The sequence below is a fragment of the Lithobates pipiens genome, unplaced genomic scaffold (genome assembly GCF_037356315.1).
Source record: "Lithobates pipiens isolate NorthernLeopardFrog02 unplaced genomic scaffold, aLitPip1_a1.2 Scaffold_8, whole genome shotgun sequence".
NCBI lineage: Eukaryota > Metazoa > Chordata > Amphibia > Anura > Ranidae > Lithobates > Lithobates pipiens.
The window spans coordinates 629508094-629529088 of record NW_027507903.1 but is presented as its reverse complement, the minus strand read 5'-3'; positions in this window follow the sequence as shown (position 1 = coordinate 629529088).

Below are 20995 nucleotides of genomic sequence, written 5' to 3'. Positions count from 1 at the left end.
GTAGAAATATGACACTGCTCAACCTCTTCAAACAGGAGGGTACGGGCATATAGTACGGTGTGCTTTTTTTGGACAAGGAAGTGAGCCAAATGAAGAAAGAAGGTCTGTGTGCTCGATTAAACAAATTGTTTATAGACATATACATGGTCTACTGGTCACATGTTTTGAATTCCTCCGAGATCCATGCCTCATTCATTTTTAGAAATGTGAGGTAGTTAACACTGTTGTGAGCTAGGCGAGTACGCTTATCGGTCACGATCCCCCCTGCTGCGCTGAACGTCCCTTGGGACAGGACACTGGATGAGGGGCAAGCCAACAGTTCGATTGCAAATTGGGCAAGCTCTGGCCAGAGGTCAAGCCAGTAGTCCAGGGGTTCATCACTCCTCAGAGCGTCCACATCGGCCGTTAACCCAATGTAGTCGGACACCTGACGGTCTAGGCATTCCCTGATGCTGGATCCGGATGACACCTGTCAATGGGTCGGCTGAAAGAATGACCTCATATCCGAAGTCACTAACACATCTTCAAACTGGCCTCTTCTTGCAGGAGCTGTTGGATTGGTACCCGCAACTCCTTCTCTGGGAGTGGGAATTGCTCCTCTGCCAGTGCACACAAAAGCAGAATGCAGCATTTCTCGAAGCAAGGCCTGGAAGTGCTCCATTCTGACAGCCCTCTGTGACGGCGGTAACATTTCCGCCATTTTGTGTTTGTACCAGGGGTCTAAGTACGTTGCCACCCAGTACTGGTCCTTGACCCTTATGCTTTTTATACGGGGGTCCCTATTAAAACACTGGAACATGAAGGCCCCCCATTTGCACTAAACTGGAAGCGGTGTGGTGGCCTGGCTCCTGCTCATCATCCAGGATAATGTCGTCCCCTTCATTCTCCTCTCCCCATCCACGCACAACAACAGGGATCCCAGAAAGGTTTAAAGCATGCTCTTCTTGCTCCTCCTTATCCGCCCCGGCACCATCCTCCCCTGACTCCTCTTCAGACTCCTGTTGTTGACTTGTCTCAGATAGAGTAGCCCCCCCTGGGAATTCATCCAGCATTGCAACTTCCTCATCTTCCCGCTCCTGCTCCTCCACAGCTTGATCAATGACATGACGCAATGCATGCTCCATAAAGAAGGCATAAGGTACCATGTCACTGATGGCGCCATGGCTGCGACTGACCAGTTTGGTGATCTCCTCAAATAGCCGCAGAAGTCTGCATGCGTCGCGCATGAGCAGCCGCTGGCGCGGTGAAAAAGAACCCAGCTCCCCAGAACCTGTTCTGCCGCAGATTTCATACAGGTAGACATTAACTGCACGTTTCTGCTGGAGCAGCCTATCAAGCATATAGAAGGTTGAGTTCCATCGCGTCGGGCAATCGCAAAAAAGACATCTGACCCGCAGATTGTGTCGCAGCTGAATGTCAGCAAGGCGAGCCATGGCCGTGTAAGATCTTCTGAAATGGGCCGAGATTTTCCTTGCCTGCCGCAAGATGTCCTGGACCCCAGGGTATTTGACAAGGAATCGCTGCACGACCAAGTTTAAGACGTGTGCCATGCATGGCACGTGCGTAATTTTGCCCTGTTTCAATGCGCTAAGCAGATTGGCACCGTTGTCACACACCACTTTACCAACTGTCAAATTGAGCGGTGTTAGCCACTGATCTGCCTGTGAACGCAAAGCTGAAAGGAGTGCCGGGCCAGTGTGGCTCTTCCAGGCACAACAGACGCAGCACGGCATGGCAACGTCTCACCTGGCATGTCGAATAGGTTCTGGGGAGCTTGAAATCTGTGGCGGTAAAACCAAATCTACACGGGTGCAACAGGTTACATGCTTGACGGCCGTCAGAAGGTTCACCCAGTGGGCAGTAAAAGTGATATACCTTCCCTGCCCGTGTTTGCTAGACCACGTGTCTGTGGTCAGATGTATCTTGGCACCCACACTGGGTGCCAGAGATACATTCACTTGCCGCTGAACATGGCCATATAGCTCTGGGATGCCCTTCTCAGAGAAATACTTCCTTCCTGGGACCTTCCATTGTGGTGTTCCAATGGCCACAAATTTGCGAAAGGCCTCCGAGTCCACCAGTTTATATGGCAGTAGTTGGCGGGCTATCAGTTCTGACAAGCCAGCCATCAACCGTTGGGCAAGAGGGTTATCCGGCATCATCATTTTTTTACGCTCGAACATTAGGCCCACGGAAGCCTGCCTTTTTGCAGAAAAACGTGAGCTTGGCGTGATGGAAGGTGGAGTGTAGGACAATTGTGAGGAGAGAGGAGAAGGAGAAGTAGAAGACGAGGCTGGACAGTGAGAGCCTGGAGTGTGGCTTTGTGTATTCTGTTGCTCCCACTGGGCTCAGTGATGGCTGCTCATGTGCCTTCTTAAGGCGGTCGTCCCTAGGTGAGTGTTGGGCTTACCGCGACTAATGCATTGACTGCAAAGATTGCAGATGGCAAAGCTATTGTCAGCAGCGGACACGTTAAAAAAAGCCCACACTGCGGAGCCATGTGCCAGTGTCCTGGGAGCGCCAGATGTGACCGTACATGGTCGATGACTCGCTCCTGATACATTTGCAGTCTGCTTTGTCCCTCCAGTGCAATGCAAGTTATTCCTGCTTCTCCTCCCTATCTACTGGTCCATATCTCCCTCTGAACTCCCCTTCTCTTTCTCTCTTGTGGGCACCCACGTGACATCACTAGACACGTCATCATCAACGTCACCTTCCCCACCGCTATAAGTAGAGATCTCGGAGTAGGCAGCAACACCGGGGACCAACCTCCTCCTTGGGCTGATCTGGGTACTGTCGTCAGACTGCTGAGTAGCGGTTGTTGCTACCTCCTCTTCCTGATCCAATACCAAGAGTGGCTGCGCATCAGAAATGTCTTGATATGGATCGGAAAATAATTCATGTGACTCAAGCGGAAGGTATGTGGTGGTGGTGGTGGTGTTGTTGGTGGTAGTGTCTTTGGGGGTGCACATAGCAGAGAGTGCAGAAGAGGGTGCATATCGAGATGATGAGGAGGGTGCAGAAGAGTAAGGCTGAGTGAGCCACTCAACCAAGTCTGGTGCATCCTTTAAATGAATTGAATGCACCTTCTGCAACTTCACACTTTGGCTCAAGCCTGTTGCTCCTGCCCTACCCCTACCACCCCTGCGGAAGGGCCTGCCTCTTCCTCTGCCTGTCATTTTTTAAATGACCCTGTGACAAAACTCTCAGTCCCTATACTGATAAAGGACTGCTGCAGTATAGGGCAGCAGTCAGCAGTAGTGCACCTTAACCCTATGTATTGTGGACCTATACCAGTCCTTAAGGAATAGCAGACTGTACCTCACTCAACCCTATGTACTGTAGCACCCTAGACCTTACCAGTCCTTATAAGGACCTTTGTGGAACAAGTAGGTTGTGAATGATTAGCAGACTGCAGCAGAAGGGCAGCAGTCAAGTATAATATTCTTTCTATATTTGGAAGAAAGAATATTATACGTGTACAAGCCTATTACCATACCAGTCCTGAAAAGAACCTTTGTGGACCTAATAGTAACAGCTACTGATTAAACTGACTGTCCCTCACTGCCTCACACACAGCTTCCTGCCTGTCCCTATTTAAACTGACAAAACACAGGCTGCTGGAACAATAACTTGAATAGCACTTTTGTGGACCTAATAGTAACAGCTAATGATTAAAGTGACTGTCCCTGCAGCACACAGCGTCCTGTCCCTTTCTCTACACTGACAAAAGACACACAGGCTGCTGCAACAATCACTAGCACTGCACTGCCTCAAACCTATATCCTGAACTACACCTAACACCTATACCATGATACCAGTCCTTAAAAGAACTTTTGTGGACCTAATATCTAGCGATTTGGGTCACTGACGTCTCTCCCTGCTCCACTCAGCAACCTCTCCCTATAGTGACAGAAGATGTAAAATGGCCGCCGGATCTGGTCTATTTATAAGTTAGGGGGGATGTCCAAGTGTCCATGTGCTGTAATGTCTCAATTGGCTGTCCTGTACCCCATGATGTGTGTCATCATAGGTCAAAGTTCTTTTACACAGTAAACACGGAAGTCCGCCGGGCGAACGGCGCCAATAGTCCGCCGAACGGGTTGACGGCGAACAGCCGAAATTCGCTGCAAAACAACCACCGGGCGAACCATTCGGCCATCTCTAGTCCTGAGTTGGTACATCCTAATAAATATGCCAAGTTGCATGATGCTGGGGAAATCAGCTCCAGGGTGGTGTTGCTGGAGCAGACTTCCTCCCCTAGTTGCCAGGGGATAACTACTCCAGTAAGGTTGGGGGCATGAGTACAGGCACGCTTAGGCAGATACTGGTGTTAGAGGAAGATGAAGCATTTTAAAATATTAGATTTCAGGTACTTAGAAACTATATTAAAGAAAATAACCTCCAGGGTGGTATTTGCAGAATTACTGCCTGTACCTCCAGACACACCAGAGAGGCAGCAGCAGCTTAGGAAACTCAATAAGTGGCTGAGGAACTAGTGCAGGAAGGAGGGTTCTGGTTTCCTGGAGAACTGGCCAGACTTGACAGCACCTAAATATGGAGGGTGTAGCTCTGTTGGGGGAATGGATGGACAATAAGTTAGAAGACCTTTTAAACTAGGTCAGGTGGTAGGATCAGCGGAAGTTTTTCCAGCAAGACCCTGCACTCCATGTACTTTTTTCCTCTCCCAACTTTTTATATCTGACATCATACTAATCATGAATATTGCTCCTAACATCTTAAATATTGCTTTACATGAGCGGACCGCAATATCCTTTCCTAGTTGCATGTTTCATTATTATGTCTTCTGTTCCATAGATACATTTGAATGTTCTATAAAATTAATAATGTGTGAAGTGAGCTTTATAAACCACCTCCATTCAAGCACCATCCTAAATACATATTGTCAGAAAGGACAGGAGTCCATCCACCCCATGGGACAAAATCCAGGGTAAGACGAGATCCCCAAAATGAACTTTAAAGTGTGCAAGAATTGGAGATATACAAATAAAGTTGTATAAGCAATTCAATAAGTGTATATTAATTGGTTTTGTGTAAAAATTGTAGCATCTGCAAACTATGGTGTATATATATATATACTGAAGCTATAGATGTTATACTGTAATGGCATTGATCAGCAACTTATAGTGTGACTGTGATAGGGTGGCAGGCAATGTGGCGCTAACAGAAACTATCTTGGAGAGTAACTAACTGACACGGGTGTCTCTAGTGATACTAATACAGTGATCAATGAAAATACTGTCCACTGTATTAATGACACAGGCTGGGAAGGGGTTAACATCTAGGGAAGGCATATGCAATTAGCGGACCTCCAGCTGTTGCAGAACTACAAGTCCCATGAGGCATAGCAAGATTCTGAATGCCACAAGCATGACACCCAGAGGCAGAGGCATGATGGGACTTGTAGTTTTGCAACAGCTGGAGGTCCACTAATTGCATATCCCTGATCTAGGGGCAATCAAAGGGTTAACTGTATGCCTAACATGTGTAATGTGCGTAATGTTTGCTGCTTTTACTAACAAATCTACTTTTCAGGGAGCAGAAGCAGTCAGATCGCTGTTCCTATGCACACAGAGTTCTGTGTGTTTGTAAGCACAAAACTCTGTGTACGATTGTACACAGTCGATCAGGTGATTTCAGCCAAAATCAATGGCTTAAATCTGCTGCCACGCTGGTGCTGTGTCCAAACGCAGCACAGGTCGGCGGGGCGCACATGCATGTGCACCGCAAAACCTCGTAGAAGGCCATTGTGTAGATGTACCTGATTGTGTCTGAAGCTACTACCTGCCCCAGCATATTTACAGTTAGCAGTCAGAAGGTAGTTAAATAACATGCCTGGAGGGTGTCCTGGTCCTGTCTGTGGAGGGGCTCATCTCTGTGATGCACAGAAAGTGCTGAAGCAGCACAGACATTTACAGAGTTTTAACATTTTTAGTAAATTACATTATATTGACATTTTATTGACAGCTCCTTTGTTTTTTCTAAAAAAAAAAAAAAATGCAAAAACCTTCCAAGGGTCTTCTTTGTCTTTTGAGAGACCTTTGGAGGGTGTGCTGCAGGTATTTTTTTTTCATATTTAACCTTCCTGGCGGTATTCCCGAGTGTGGCTCGGGGTGAGATTTTTGTACCATTAGCAGTAACCCCCGAGCCACACTTGGGATTGCATCGCTGGATCCAGAAAGACTTTACTATAAGGATTATCGAGTCTCCATTTTGTTATACTGTATTCCATCTTTAATCTTTGTATGACCAAGTTAGAATTCTAAGTACAAAGACATAGCTGCTCTCTATCTGGGAAATATGCTGTTTTCTTAGAATGCCCTTGGCCGCAAGAGTTTGTGCAAAGAAAGCCAGACTTGCGGTCATCCACATATCTTTAACTGCGTCTGTAACCTAGAACGTCTGGATCACAGGCTACCAGCACGATGTTGATGAATATTGTAGTCTCACTCTTATCTCGTGTGAAGGTTAATGATGTGTTTTGCCATGAAGACATGATTTCTGCTTATTATGCTTGTTCTGTCAATAAACCTGTTACTAGGAAAAGTTTGGTGTATAACTAACAAGAGGAATGGGAATCCCTGATTGGCTCCTCCACAGGGTGCCGCCCCAACTGTCTCAGCATATAACCTGTTTTCAAAACATTAAAATGTAATCATTATTCACATACATCTCATGTATGAGTCTTGGTTATCTCACCGGTGAATGGGACTCCCAGGTTCATCCAGACCACGGCCTAGGCAAGATAGGAAGAGGGAAACCGAGCACCCAACAGAGCAAGCACCTACCTTTACAGCTGGTACCAGAAGTGGGGTGAGTGACTACTGATTTATTTACCTTATTGGTGAGGATCTTTTGTTGTCACTCATACTGCCGCGGTGACCGCCACGTGCGGGACCTTTATTGCTGCTGTGCCTCCGCGGTGGGCTAGGCTGGCCCATCGGGAGAAGTAGAGGGCTCATACCTGAAAAGAGAGTCCGGCTAGGTTGGCCTGACTTAAAACTATTAAGTAAAATAGATTAAAGAAGAAACACTACAGGGAAGGGAAGCAATAGATTGCGCCCTCCCCAAATAAGGTCGGATGTTTAAGGGACGCCCGAAGGGTACTTTGCTAAATCAAACACAGTGCACATTTTATCTAGTCATGTAAAACGATTGTATGTGATTTAGTTGTTCATATTTTTCTTTCCAGGTTAGGTAAGTATTTCAAACTTGCCTTTTTAATTGTTTTTTTTTTAATTTTGCTGTTCTTTCAATGTCTTTACCTTGTGATCCAGATTGCTGTGAAATTGTTAACCCTTGCCCTCGCTGTACTCTTGGTTTATTGTTTCTTAAACAAATTGATATCCTGGTATTGATAGCCACTCGCCCAGGGGGATATTCCACTAGACTAGGAGAACGCCCCGTGTACCCCCAGGACGAAATATCTCCCGTTGTCCCGCTAGTCAGAATAAACCTGCATAGCCCAATCAGTGAATCCCACCTCCTTGCTGAATCTTCTCTGGAAGAAGTTCAACAACAGGTGATTCGTGCCACTGGCTGCTATCACCTCTGCCCCCTTACCAAGCGTCTCATAACACCCCCCTATAATGGGGAATACTGTAGGCAAAGACGGGACCCCTCATGAACAACCTACTCCCTATCAGTATGTGCAGACTATAGTGCCCGGTCCCTATGTAGAACCATTTTGGAGTCAGGTTAGGGAAAGGTGCCAGCAATTAGGGATCCATGATATAGGTCCCGCGGGCCCCTGCAACACAGAAGATTGGCATGTAGTAAAAAAGATTTGTCAGTTACATAAGCACTCATACCCCCCCGGGAAGTGGGATGTAGATTACATGAAAAAATCTTGCAAGATATGGGAAGCCCCTCTAAAAATTTATAAAAAAAGCATGCCAAAAATCATGCCCTCACAAAAGGAAAACCAATACCCTTGGCACCTATAACTACACCCCTGAACGCCCCAGAAATACCCCCTCCTTATGTCCTTGTCAAAACTGACGAGGGCGAGGATGCCCAGGCCTTGGCCATCTACCCCAGCCTTGGGGTAGACATGGCTGCCATATCTGCTGCACTGTACAACGCCTCCACCCCGCACCAAAGACAACAATGGGACAGGGAATCCCAAGCCAAAAGGGACAGAGAAGGCCAGGAGTACCAGGACCGAGTGGAAGCCGATGGGAGGGCGAGGGAGACCCCTGAGCAAAAAGAATTTAGGGAAGAGAAGGAACAGTTTGCCCTTGAAGTAGAGGCAGCCAGAGCTAAAATAGAACAGGGACATAGAATTTTGAGGGAAGCCCGAGCCGCCCTAGAACAAACAAAACGAGAAACAGAGGGAGACCCGGACCAGAGCCCGGGAACCTCCCAAAACGGTGATCCCACTGAGGAAGAGGCTGTAGTCCTGAGTCCCGAAGACAATTGGGCCATGGAAAAACTCTCTAAGAAGGGGGTGGTCACCAGGAGTAAGGTCAAAATCAAGTTGGCTACCGAGAAACCACTACCCGTACCCATACCAGCACCAGGACCCATTATCTCACCTATGGCCACCCCCGTAGTTACTGACGAGGATGATGAGGACACCCCCGATATTAAGGCTCCCCTTATGACCATGGGTAACACAGAAATTCACCTACCCCTGCCCCTAGGCACACTGACAAAACTCAAAGAACTCTGTCCATCCCCCAGAAAACATTCTAGGGAAGCTGCCACCTTCCTGTTGCGCCAGTGCGCCGGGTCAAATCTGGACCCGATTGATCTTGAGAGTATAATACATATTCTAGACCCCGACTGCCCCGACCCCCCAAAGGTAAAAGACCTGTTTAATGCCCATGTCCCGGGAAAAGGGGACTGGCCAGCTTTCTGGAAAACCCTAGGACAACATTGGAGCACCCTTTACAAAGGGGTCACAGCACTGCAAGATCTGGTCCAAACAAAACAAGCCCCGAAGGAAAAATTCTATGATTTTTGCACCCGAGTATACAACCTCTGGAAAGCGGTAGATGGGGCAGATGGGTCCCTTTTTACCACTACTGTAATGGCCGGAGGGGAGCCAAAAGTAGTACAGCTGCTAAAATTAATTAACCCCAAATGGGCTACCCAACCCCCGGAGGATTTCATGTCAGACACCCGCTCCAGGGAAACTTCTGGGGTTTTTGAACAAAAAGGGGGGTTATTTTATAACACATTTGAACCCCCAACCCCATTAATGGCACTCCAACCATATGCCCGCCAACCACCAGACCAGGGTTGTTTCAACTGTGGTCAAATAGGACATTGGAAGTCCAATTGTCCCTACCGTAGGGGCCAAACGGGACCTTGGGGGAAGGGAAAGGGACGAATGCGTTACCCTAACACCTTTCCTTCAACTCCACAACATCAACGTCCCCCAACCTACCAAGGACCAGTGTCAGGCCCCAGATATCACCAGCCCTATCAAGGACCCCGAGGACCCCCTCCACCTAACAATGCCGCCCTTCGTGTTCCACCACCCCCACCGGCCCCTATTCCCATGCAATGGCCTGCCACCCAACCCTCAAGCAGGGCATAGGGCTGCCTGGAGTATGTCCCTTCCCTCAGCCTGGTATGTTACAATGTGTCCTGGAGGAGCCTTTCCCCTAGGTGATCCTGGGTGTAGATGGAAAACGCATTTGTTTTCTCATCGACACTGGTGCCACCACTAGCTCCATCAATGATGTGACCTTTGACACGCCACAATGTTCTGAGGGAAGCTCCATAGGTATTAATGGGACTCCTGTTACCCACCTTATCACCCCACCCTTATCAGTAACCACCCCGGAGGGGGTGCTACTTTGCCAACAACGGTTTGCCATCCTGCCCCAATGCCCAGTCTCCCTGATGGGAAGGGACTTAATGTCCAAACTGGGAGTGGTGATCAAATTTGATCGACAGGGAGCAGTAACTGCCAGCTCCGCACTCTGCGACTTACAAGGCCCAAAAAGACAATCCCAAAAAGGGTATTTTGTACTTTTACCTGCCTCCCTGGAAACCCATGCTATTTGGGCAGAGAATAACGCGAGTGTGGGTTTAATCTCATGTACCCCCTACACCCCCCAAATGCGCCCAGACTCAGTACCTGTCTTTCAAAAACAGTATGCACTACATTCGGACAAAATTCAGGGGATTACACCCCTCATCAATAGGTATGTAGCCATGGGCATCCTGACACCCGTCATCAGCTCATGGAACACCCCCATATACCCAGTGAGAAAGGCAAGCGGGGAATGGCGCTTGGTACAGGACCTCAGGGCAGTCAACAAGATGGTGGTTCCCCTCCCCCCTCTAGTCTCAGACATTGCCTTTATTTTTTCTTGCATACCGGCAAACTCTGTGGCCTACACGGTAATTGACTTAGCTAACGCTTTCTTTAGCATCCCTGTGGATCCACTGGCCCAGCCCATGTTTGCTTTTTCTTGGGGGGGGGGGCAACTGACTTGGACCCGCCTACCGCAGGGCTATGTGGACAGCCCGGCAGCCTTCTCTATGGTATTGAATGAGACAGTCAAATCCTGGCAATCGAGCGCCGGGTCGGTACTCATCCAATATGTGGATGACCTCCTTCTCTGCAGCCCTACCCCAGGAGCTTGCGAAGCAGACTCAAAAAACTTGCTGGATCACCTAGCTAAGGCAGGTCACCTGGCCTCACGGAAAAAGATACAGTGGGTAACCCCTACTGTAGAGTACCTGGGGTGCATCCTCAATAAGGGAGAGAGAAGTGTTTCCCCCCACCGTGCCGCAGCCCTTAACGCTCTGCAGCCACCCAGGGACAAGGCCGCCCTCTTGTCTTTCCTGGGAGCAATCGTCTATTGCCGGCAGTGGATCCCTGACTGCTCATTTCATGACTCCATTCTGAGGAGGGCCACGCTCTCCACTGCGCCAAAAGTGGTGGAATGGACGGAGGAAATGTTACACTCATTTAACACCCTCCTCTCCTCCCTTGCCTCCGCCCCGGCCTTAGCACTAGTGGACTACAGGAAAACTTTTCATCTATATTGTGTAGTTAATGGATCTGCCTTTGCAGCAGTTCTTGCCCAAGAGCACGGTAATTCTTACCGACCAGTGGCTTTCCTTTCAAAGAAACTCCCTCTTCAGGTCCAGGGCATGCCTGCTTGCCTCCAGAATATGGCCGCATGTGCCATGGCCATCCAAGAAGCCAACAAGTTAGTTCTGGGACACCCCCTAACTGTGTACACCACCCACTCAGTCACTCACCTTATACAAAACCTCAATACACAACATATGACCACCCAAAGAGCCAGCAGGTATGAAATCATTCTTCTAAACACCTCCAATCTGACCATCAAACACACCTCTGACACCTCCCCCATCCTCAGGTCAGGCATATCCCAACCCTCTGATATAATACCAGCACCTCATCTGCCTCATGGATGGATGGTGTGTTGTGGTCTAATATGTCACACTACCATACCTTACCCTCTAGATTCCTCTACAGGTGGTTGGTGCACCATTGCCAGGATGGTACCATATATGGGTATAGCTTCGGACAATCAGTATATCAAAATGACCCCTGCCCATGGGCATTTAGAGTTCGGGAGGGCTAAGAGACAAGTAACATCATGGTGGGAAAAATTAGCCGCCTCCATTGGAAGCCCGGGAATGTGGAATGCCCTAGATAAAATAGATCTTTTTGCTGAAATAATCTCTGGGGTAGTGAATTCTACTTCCAGAGATGTTTCTCTGCTAAACGAAGAAACTCGGAAGATCCAAACTGTGCAGGAACTGATAAAAATGAGGCAGGAACAACTTTTGGCCGCTATCACTGGGATTTGTAACCTCATGGCCAATTCGGAGATGTGTTGCACCTTCATACACAACTTCACCGTTCCTGTGGAAAGTCTGTCGGTACCCGATTATTATGATATTATCAAAAGTCATTCAGCCCAAAGACAGACCCTCCTACAGGAAGCAAAAAACTTGGGAGATGATTGGAACCTTTTCTCGGGTATGGGAGGGTGGTTTGGAGGTATTTGGGGGGGCATACTGGGATTTTTTAAGAAAATATTTCTCATATTAGTAATGATAGTGTTGTTGATAGTAATGTTCTATGTGATCGCCAAGTGCTGCTGCCTAGCAGCCTCCAAGGTTTCCCATCTAACAATAGCAACCAAGCCCAATGACGAAGAGAAAGCACTTATGGCTTTCTCTAAGGATGTCTGGTATAAAGGATGATCATAACTTCGTGCCAAAGTTATAATCACAGGAGGGATTATAAGGATTATCGAGTCTCCATTCGGAGGTGGCGTCCTCCTGTTGGTCTTGGGCAAGTGTCCTCTGGGGGTGTTCTGGAGTCGGTGGAGGTTCGGGGAATTTTTTTAGTCTGCTGGCATGGATCCACTGAGGGGTGTAGTCTGTGAGGACAGCAGTCCTGGAGACCTTCTCCACGTTCCATGGACCGGAGTAGATGGGCCCCACGTGCTTCCGTTGGGCAAGCTGCTTGATCAACACAATACCCCCCGGGATGAAGGGGTGAGTAGGTTCTGTTGGAAGAGGAGAAAAGGTGACAGCAACTTGTTCATTGTGTTCTTCTATTGTACTTACCAGATGTTTCACGTACTCTTCCTGTAAAAAATATATGTTAATGTCAGTCTGTGCATCTAATGCTTTTAGTTAGGGTAATGAATTCTACTTCCAGAGATGTTTCTCTGCTAAACGAAGAAACTCGGAAGATCCGAACTGTGCAGGAACTGATAAAAATGAGGCAGGAACAACTTTTGGCCGCTATCACTGGGATTTGTAACCTCATGGCCAATTCGGAGATGTGTTGCACCTTCATACACAACTTCACCGTTCCTGTGGAAAGTCTGTCGGTACCCGATTATTATGATATTATCAAAAGTCATTCAGCCCAAAGACAGACCCTCCTACAGGAAGCAAAAAACTTGGGAGATGATTGGAACCTTTTCTCGGGTATGGGAGGGTGGTTTGGAGGTATTTGGGGGGGCATACTGGGATTTTTTAAGAAAATATTTCTCGTAATGATAGTGTTGTTGATAGTAATGTTCTATGTGATCGCCAAGTGCTGCTGCCTAGCAGCCTCCAAGGTTTCCCATCTAACAATAGCAACCAAGCCCAATGACGAAGAGAAAGCACTTATGGCTTTCTCTAAGGATGTCTGGTATAAAGGATGATCATAACTTCGTGCCAAAGTTATGATCACAGGAGGGATTATAAGGATTATCGAGTCTCCATTTTGTTATACTGTATTCCATCTTTAATCTTTGTATGACCAAGTTAGAATTCTAAGTACAAAGACATAGCTGCTCTCTATCTGGGAAATATGCTGTTTTCTTAGAATGCCCTTGGCCGCGAGAGTTTGTGCAAAGAAAGCCAGACTTGCGGTCATCCACATATCTTTAACTGCGTCTGTAACCTAGAACGTCTGGATCACAGGCTACCAGCACGATGTTGATGAATATTGTAGTCTCACTCTTATCTCGTGTGAAGGTTAATGATGTGCTTTGCCATGAAGACATGATTTCTGCTTATTCTGCTTGTTCTGTCAATAAACCTGTTACTAGGAAAAGTTTGGTGTATAACTAACAAGGGGAATGGGAATCCCTGATTGGCTCCTCCACAGGGTGCCGCCCCAACTGTCTCAGCATATAACCTGTTGTATTCAAAACATTAAAATGTAATCATTATTCACATACATCTCATGTATGAGTCTTGGTTATCTCACCGGTGAATGGGACTCCCAGGTTCATCCAGACCACGGCCTAGGCAAGATAGGAAGAGGGAAACCGAGCACCCAACAGAGCAAGCACCTACCTTTACATTTACTTACCTTGTCGCCGGGATCCCGCAATGTATTCCTGCTGTGTACGGTGGCCGGCTCCTCTGAATCTTCCGCCCGATGCACTGTGTGCCCTGGCTTCCGTTCCCTGCGAGCATAGCGATGCAGGGAGGTGGAACCAGTGCCAAATTCAAAAAGTATAAAGCACAAACACCCTGATACACTGTAATCCTATTGGATTACATTACTAAATAAAATAAAATTGACCTTAGCTTTCCCCCATTGCTTTATCCAGTGCCCTTGCCTGCAGTTTTGCTGTACTTTGTGTCTGGAATTTGCAGAGTGACCATGGCATCAAAAAAGCACACCTCTACCTCAAAAGTGGCATATGACCTGTTTTAAAACAGTGACAGCGATACAGAATCGCTTGCAGAAGTGAGTGATAGCGATTCGTGGGGAGGTTCGTCATCAGGCACGGAAAGCAATTTTAGTGATGATCCTGTGGCTTTGCCCAGTGATGTTCGGACTTGGTGCTCGATTGACTGCGGTACAGAGCACGCAGCGCCCCCAAGATTCCCATTTACTGGAACACCTGGTATCAAAGTGGATGTGGAAGATGACAACCTATTGGCATACCTCCAACTCTTTTTGACCGATGAGGTTATAGAAAAAATTGTTATGGAGACAAATCGGCACCACAAACAACAAGCTGCTATGCATCAGAGGTTTGCAAGGAGCAGAAAGTGGAAACCAGTAACCAAGGAGGAAATCTGGAAGTTTCTGGGCCTCATAATTCTTCAGGGAGTGGTTGGGAAACCCCTGCAGAAGTGGTACTGGACCACCAACAAATTGCTAGCAACTCCTTTTTTTGGCACCGTCATGTCGGAGTACAAATTTTCCCTTATTATGAAATATTTGCACTTTGAGAATAATAAAGAATTCGACGAGACTTCTCCTCCAGCACCAAAACTCAAAAAGATTTGGGGGCTGTATCAAATTATTCAGCAAAATTTCCAGAAGACCTATGTACCCGATAGAGACATCAATATTGACGAAAGTAAACAAGCATCTCCCCGTTCTGCCTAGTGACATTGACACTGATCATAGCTCCCTGTGATCGGGAGCGGTGATCAGTGATGTGTCACTCGTAGCCACGCCCCCCTAATAGTTAGAATCACTCCCTAGGACACACTTAACCCCTGCCTAGCCAGCTAGTGGTTAACCCCTTCACTGCTCGTGTAATTTTTACAGTAATCAGTGCAATTTTATAGCACTGATTGCTGTAAAAATGACAATGGTCCCATATGCTGGCCATACAAAAAATCATCCAAACCCATTTTCCAAAAACAGACATTAGGCCATGAGAGCAAATTATAGTGCCATCATGTAATCGTTCAGTAGACATAATTGAATACATTTTTTGTTCTTTTTTTACATATACCTAGTGCAAACAGTTTCAGTTTATCGTTTGTTCAGCAGAAAATGTCCATTCTTGTCCTTCGTTTTTTTGCCTCAAAAACTTCCCAATGATTATCGATTTTGTGCCTATTAACTGGACAAAAAACAAACAAACTGGCCAAATGACCAAATTTCGGACGATTTTTTGTATAGTGTATGGCCAGCATTAGTCTGAGTGTGCAGTCTGGCAAGCCAGGAAATGAGGGGGGTTAGCATGCAGCTTAACATGCCCTCATCATGGGTGGTGCCTTGCCAGGGGTTGATGAAGACAAGGGCCTCATCCCCACAACGCTGGCCTGCGATTGTGGGGGACTCTGGGTGGGGGGCTTATTAAAATATGTAAGCCTTGTTAATGTTAATTGGATGGATGCCTAGATACCACCCTCTCCACACATGAACGGGTATGGGGGAACATAGTACCATTATACATTGACAAACAAAGTTCTAACCTAGAAATAATATGCCCTCATCATGGGGGGAGGTGTGCCTTGCCAGGGGCTGATGAGGAAATGGTCCTCATCCCCACAACCCTGGCCTGTGATTGTGGGGGTCTCTGGGTGGGAGGTTTATTGAAATCTGGAAGCCCGATTAATGATAATTGGATGCCTAGATACTACCCCCCCCCCCACATGAATGAGTATGGGGAACATAGTACCCTTACTCATTGACAAACAAAGTTCTAACCTAGAAATAACATTCCCTTTTTATGAGGGAGTGCCTTGCCAGGGGTTGATGAGGACAGGAGCCTCAACCCTACAACCCTGGCTATTGATTGTCAAGGTCTCTGGGTGGGGAGTTTAAATCTGGAAGCCCCATTAATGATAATTGGATGCCTAGATACCACCACCCCCCACATGAACGAGTTTGGGGAACTTAGTACCCTTACTCATTGACAAACAAAATTCAAGACAAGACATCCAAATATTTGACAAGTCATTAAAAAAAATCCCTCAAAAATGTCTCTTGTAAATTCATCATCAATCACAATGCTTGCAACCACCCACTTGCCAAAAAACCCACAAACTACCCACCGCATGTAACCAATTCCAATGGTACATCTAGCCAAATAATAGCTCCCTGAGCTGTCATCAGCTCTATATGGGAATGGGCAGGGATAGTTGTGACATCATTGACCAAATTTGGCCATGATGATGAGACAGTGATGTCACTTTTATCCCTGCCCCTTTGCTTAAAAGGAACAGAGATTACTGGTGAAACCAGTAGTGCAAAGGAAAGCTGTGGCTTCCATGGAACCAGTGACAGCAGTAAGCTGTCATATACACTATATTGGCAGAAGTATTGGGACGCCTGCCTTTACACACACATGAACTTTAATGGCATCCCAGTCTTAGTCTGTAGGGTTCAGTATTGAGTTGGCCCACCCTTTGCAGCTATAACAGCTTCAATTCTTCTGGGAAGACTGTCCACAAGGTTTAGGAGTGTGTCTATGGGAATGTTTGACCATTTTCTCAGTGATTCTGATAATAGTCTTTATTATCTGATAGTAATCTTTAATTCTTAATCTTAATTATTCACCACAGTATTTAATTTTCCAAAAATAATATATTGATAAAAGCATGTTATTTTCTTAAAGAGGAAGTAAACCCTGATGAGTTTACTTCCTCTTTCATTCCTTGCAAAGGCAAAACATAATGGACTACAAAGCATAGCATAATAGTCTATTATGTGTCACTTACCTGACACAGGAGCCAGCGAAGTCACCGCTAGTAGTCCGGCACATCCATCTTCTCGGTGGGGTCTCGCAGTTCCGCCGCTGTCATTCGGCGAAAAGCTGCGATGACGTCACTCCCGCGCATGCGCACGGTAGCCGAGACGCACGGCATTGCGTGGCATCTTCGTAATCGTCGATGCCACGCTCAGTGCGCCTGCGCGCCGCTGTCTACGGCACATGCGCCATAGACAGCGGTGCCCGTCTTTGGGCAAATATCTCCTAAACCGTATAGGTTTGAGAGATATTTCTTGGACCTACAGGTAAGCTTTCATCTAGGCTTACCTGTAGGTCAAAGTGCTTTGTAAGGGTTTACAACCACTTTAACCACTTGCCGACCGCCGCACGACGATATACGTCGGCAGAATGGCACGGGCAGGCATATTGGCGTATATATAAGTCCATGCCTGCCCGCGGGTGGGGGGCCCGATCGGGCCCCCCCCCGGTGCCTGCGGCGGTCGGCATTCGTTCGGGAGAGATCAGGGATGAGGGGACGGCCATTCATTCATGGCCACCCCCTCGCGATCGCTCTCGACGAATGGAAATCCCCCGTGACATCACTTCCTCTCCTGTAATGTAAACACAGGAGAGGAAGTGATGTATTCTCTCCTCCGTGTCGGTATTTTCCGTTCCGACACGGAGGAGAGCGGATCGGTGAGTTGCACCAACACTCTACACACACAGTAGAACATGCCAGGCACACTCACACCCCCCCTTTACCCCCCGATCACCCCCCCAATTACCCCTGCCCCCCAGTCACAGTGACACCAATGTCATTTTTTTTTTTTTTTTTTTTTTTTTTTGCATTGGTGTCATTTGTGACTGTAATAACTGTTAGGGCAGTTAGAGTTAGCCCCCTTTAGTTCTAATGTACCCCCCTAACCCCCCCAATAAAGGTTTAACCCCGTGATCACCCCCCGTCGCCAGTGTCACTAAGGCTGGGTTCACATTGCAGCGGTTTATGAGAACGAATGTGATTCGCACCGCACTGCAGTGCAAATCACATCCGATCTCTGTGCGATTCGAGTTCAGCCATTCGCCGCACCCGCCGCACCCGCCGCACCCGCCGCAAATTCGCACGGGACCCTTTTTTTGGCCCGCAGCAGAATCGGATCGCATGGGTGTTCACACCATGCGATCCGAGTTTGCAGATCGCACTGCGATATGCGAACTGATCTGGGGGTGTCAGTAACATTTCACTGACACTCCCAGCAGTTCGCATAGGGCAGTGTGAACTGCCGCCGGGAGGCATGCGATGCGGGAACCCGCCGCGGATTCGCGGCGTTTCCGCATCGCTCCAGTGTGAACCCAGCCTAATAAGCGATCATTTTTCTGATCGCCGTATTAGTGTCACAGGTGACGCTAGTTAGGCAGGTAGGTATTTAGGTTCGCCGCAGCTTTTTATAGCGCCAGGGACCCCCATATACTACCGCATAAAGCCCCCTGATTGCCCCCTAGTTAACCCTTTCACCAGTGATCACCATATAACTGTTACAGGTGACGCTGGTTGGTTAGTTATTTTTTTATAGTTTCAGGGCACCCGCCATTTATTACCTAATAAAGGTTTAACCCCCTGATCACCCGGCGGGTGTCATTTGTGACTAATAACTGTTAGGGCAGTTAGGGTTAGCCCCCTTTAGTTCTAAGGTACCCCCCTAACCCCCCCAATAAAGGTTTAACCCCGTGATCACCCCCCGTCGCCAGTGTCACTAAGGCTGGGTTCAGATTGCAGCGGTTTGAGAACGGATGTGATTCGCACCGCACTGCAGTGCAAATCACATCCGATCTCTGTGCGATTCGAGTTCAGCCATTCGCCGCACCCGCCACACCCGCCGCACCCGCCGCAAATTCGCACGGGACCCTTTTTTTGGCCCGCAGCAGAATCGGATCGCATGGGTGTTCACACCATGCGATCCGAGTTTTCAGATCGCACTGCGATATGCGAACTGATCTGGGGGTGTCAGTAACATTTCACTGACACTCCCAGCAGTTCGCATAGGGCAGTGTGAACTGCCGCCGGGAGGCATGCGATGCGGGAACCCGCCGCGCATTCGTGGCGTTCCCGCATCGCTCCAGTGTGAACCCAGCCTAATAAGCGATCGTTTTTCTGATCGCTGTATTAGTGTCACAGGTGACGCTAGTTAGGCAAGTAGGTATTTAGGTTCGCCGCAGCTTTTTATAGCGCCAGGGACCCCCATATACTACCGCATAAAGCCCCCTGATTGCCCCCTAGTTAACCCTTTCACCAGTGATCACCATATAACTGTTACAGGTGACGCTGGTTGGTTAGTTATTTTTTTATAGTTTCAGGGCACCCGCCATTTATTACCTAGTCTCACTAGTGTACCCCTAAATTTAGGGGTGTCTACTTTCCAAAATGGGGTCATTTGGGGGGGGTTTGTGCCATCTTGGCATTTTATGGCCTTCAAAACTGTAACGCCCTTAGAAAGCCTGAAGGCGGTGCTTGGTTTTCGGGGCCCCGTACGCGGCTAGGCTCCCAAAAAGTCCCACATATGTGGTATCCCCGTACTCAGGAGAAGCAGCAGAATTTATTTTGGGGTGTCATTTCACATATGCCCATGGCATGCGTGAGCAATATATCATTTAGTGACAACTTTGTGAAAAAAAAAAAAAAAAAAAAAAAGTTTGTAATTTTCCCGCAACTTGTGGCAAAATATAAAATATTCCATGGACTCAACATGCCTCTCAGCAAATAGCTTGGGGTGTCTACTTTCTAAAATGGGGTCATTTGTGGGGGTTTTGTGCCATCTTGGCATTTTATGGCCTTCAAAACTGTAATAGGTAGTGAGGAGTGAAGTCAAATATTTACGCCCTTAGAAAGCCTGAAGGCGGTGCTTGGTTTTCGGGGCCCCGTACGCGGCTAGGCTCCCAAAAAGTCCCACATATGTGGTATCCCCGTACTCAGGAGAAGCAGCAGAATTTATTTTGGGGTGTCATTTCACATATGCCCATGGCATGTGTGAGCAATATATCATTTAGTGACAACTTTGTGAAAAAAAAAAAAAAAAAAAAAAAGTTTGTAATTTTCCCGCAACTTGTGGCAAAATATAAAATATTCCATGAACTCAACATGCCTCTCAGCAAATAGCTTGGGGTGTCTACTTTCTAAAATGGGGTCATTTGTGGGGGTTTTGTGCCATCTTGGCATTTTATGGCCTTCAAAACTGTAATAGGTAGTGAGAAGTGAACTCAAAAATTTACGCCCTGAGAAAGCCTGAAGGCGGTGCTTGGTTTTCGGGGCCCCGTACGCGGCTAGGCTCCCAAAAAGTCCCACATATGTGGTATCCCCGTACTCAGGAGAAGCAGCAGAATTTATTTTGGGGTGTCATTTCACATACGCCCATAGCATGTGTGAGCAATATATCATTTAGTGACAACTTTGTGTAAAAAAAAAATAAAAATTTTTTTTTTGTCATTATTCAATCGCTTGAGGCAAAAAAATAAAATATTCAATGGGCTCAACATGCCTCTTATCAATTTCCTTAGGGGGTCTACTTTCCAAAATGGGGTCATTTGGGGGGGTTTTGTACTGCCCTGCCATTTTAGCACCTCAAGAAATGAGATAGGCAGTCGTAAACTAAAAGCTGCGTAAATTCCAGAAAACGTACCTTAGTTTGTAGATGTGACAACTTTTGCGCAAACCAATAAATATACAATTATTGACTTTTTTTTTACCAAAGACATGTGGCTGAATACATTTTGGCCTAAATGTATGACTAAAATTGAGTTTATTGGATTTTTCTAATAACAAAAAGTAGAAAATATCATTTTTTTTCAAAATTTGCGGTCTTTTTACGTTTATATCGCAAAAAATAAAAATCGCAGAGGCAATCAAATACCATCAAAAGAAAGCTCTATTTGTGGGAAGAAAAGGACGCAAATTTTGTTTGGGTACAACATTGCATGACCGCGCAATTACCAGTTAAAGCAGCGCAGTGCCAAAGTGTAAAAAGACCTCTGGTCATTTACCAGCAAAATGGTCCGGTCTTAAAGTG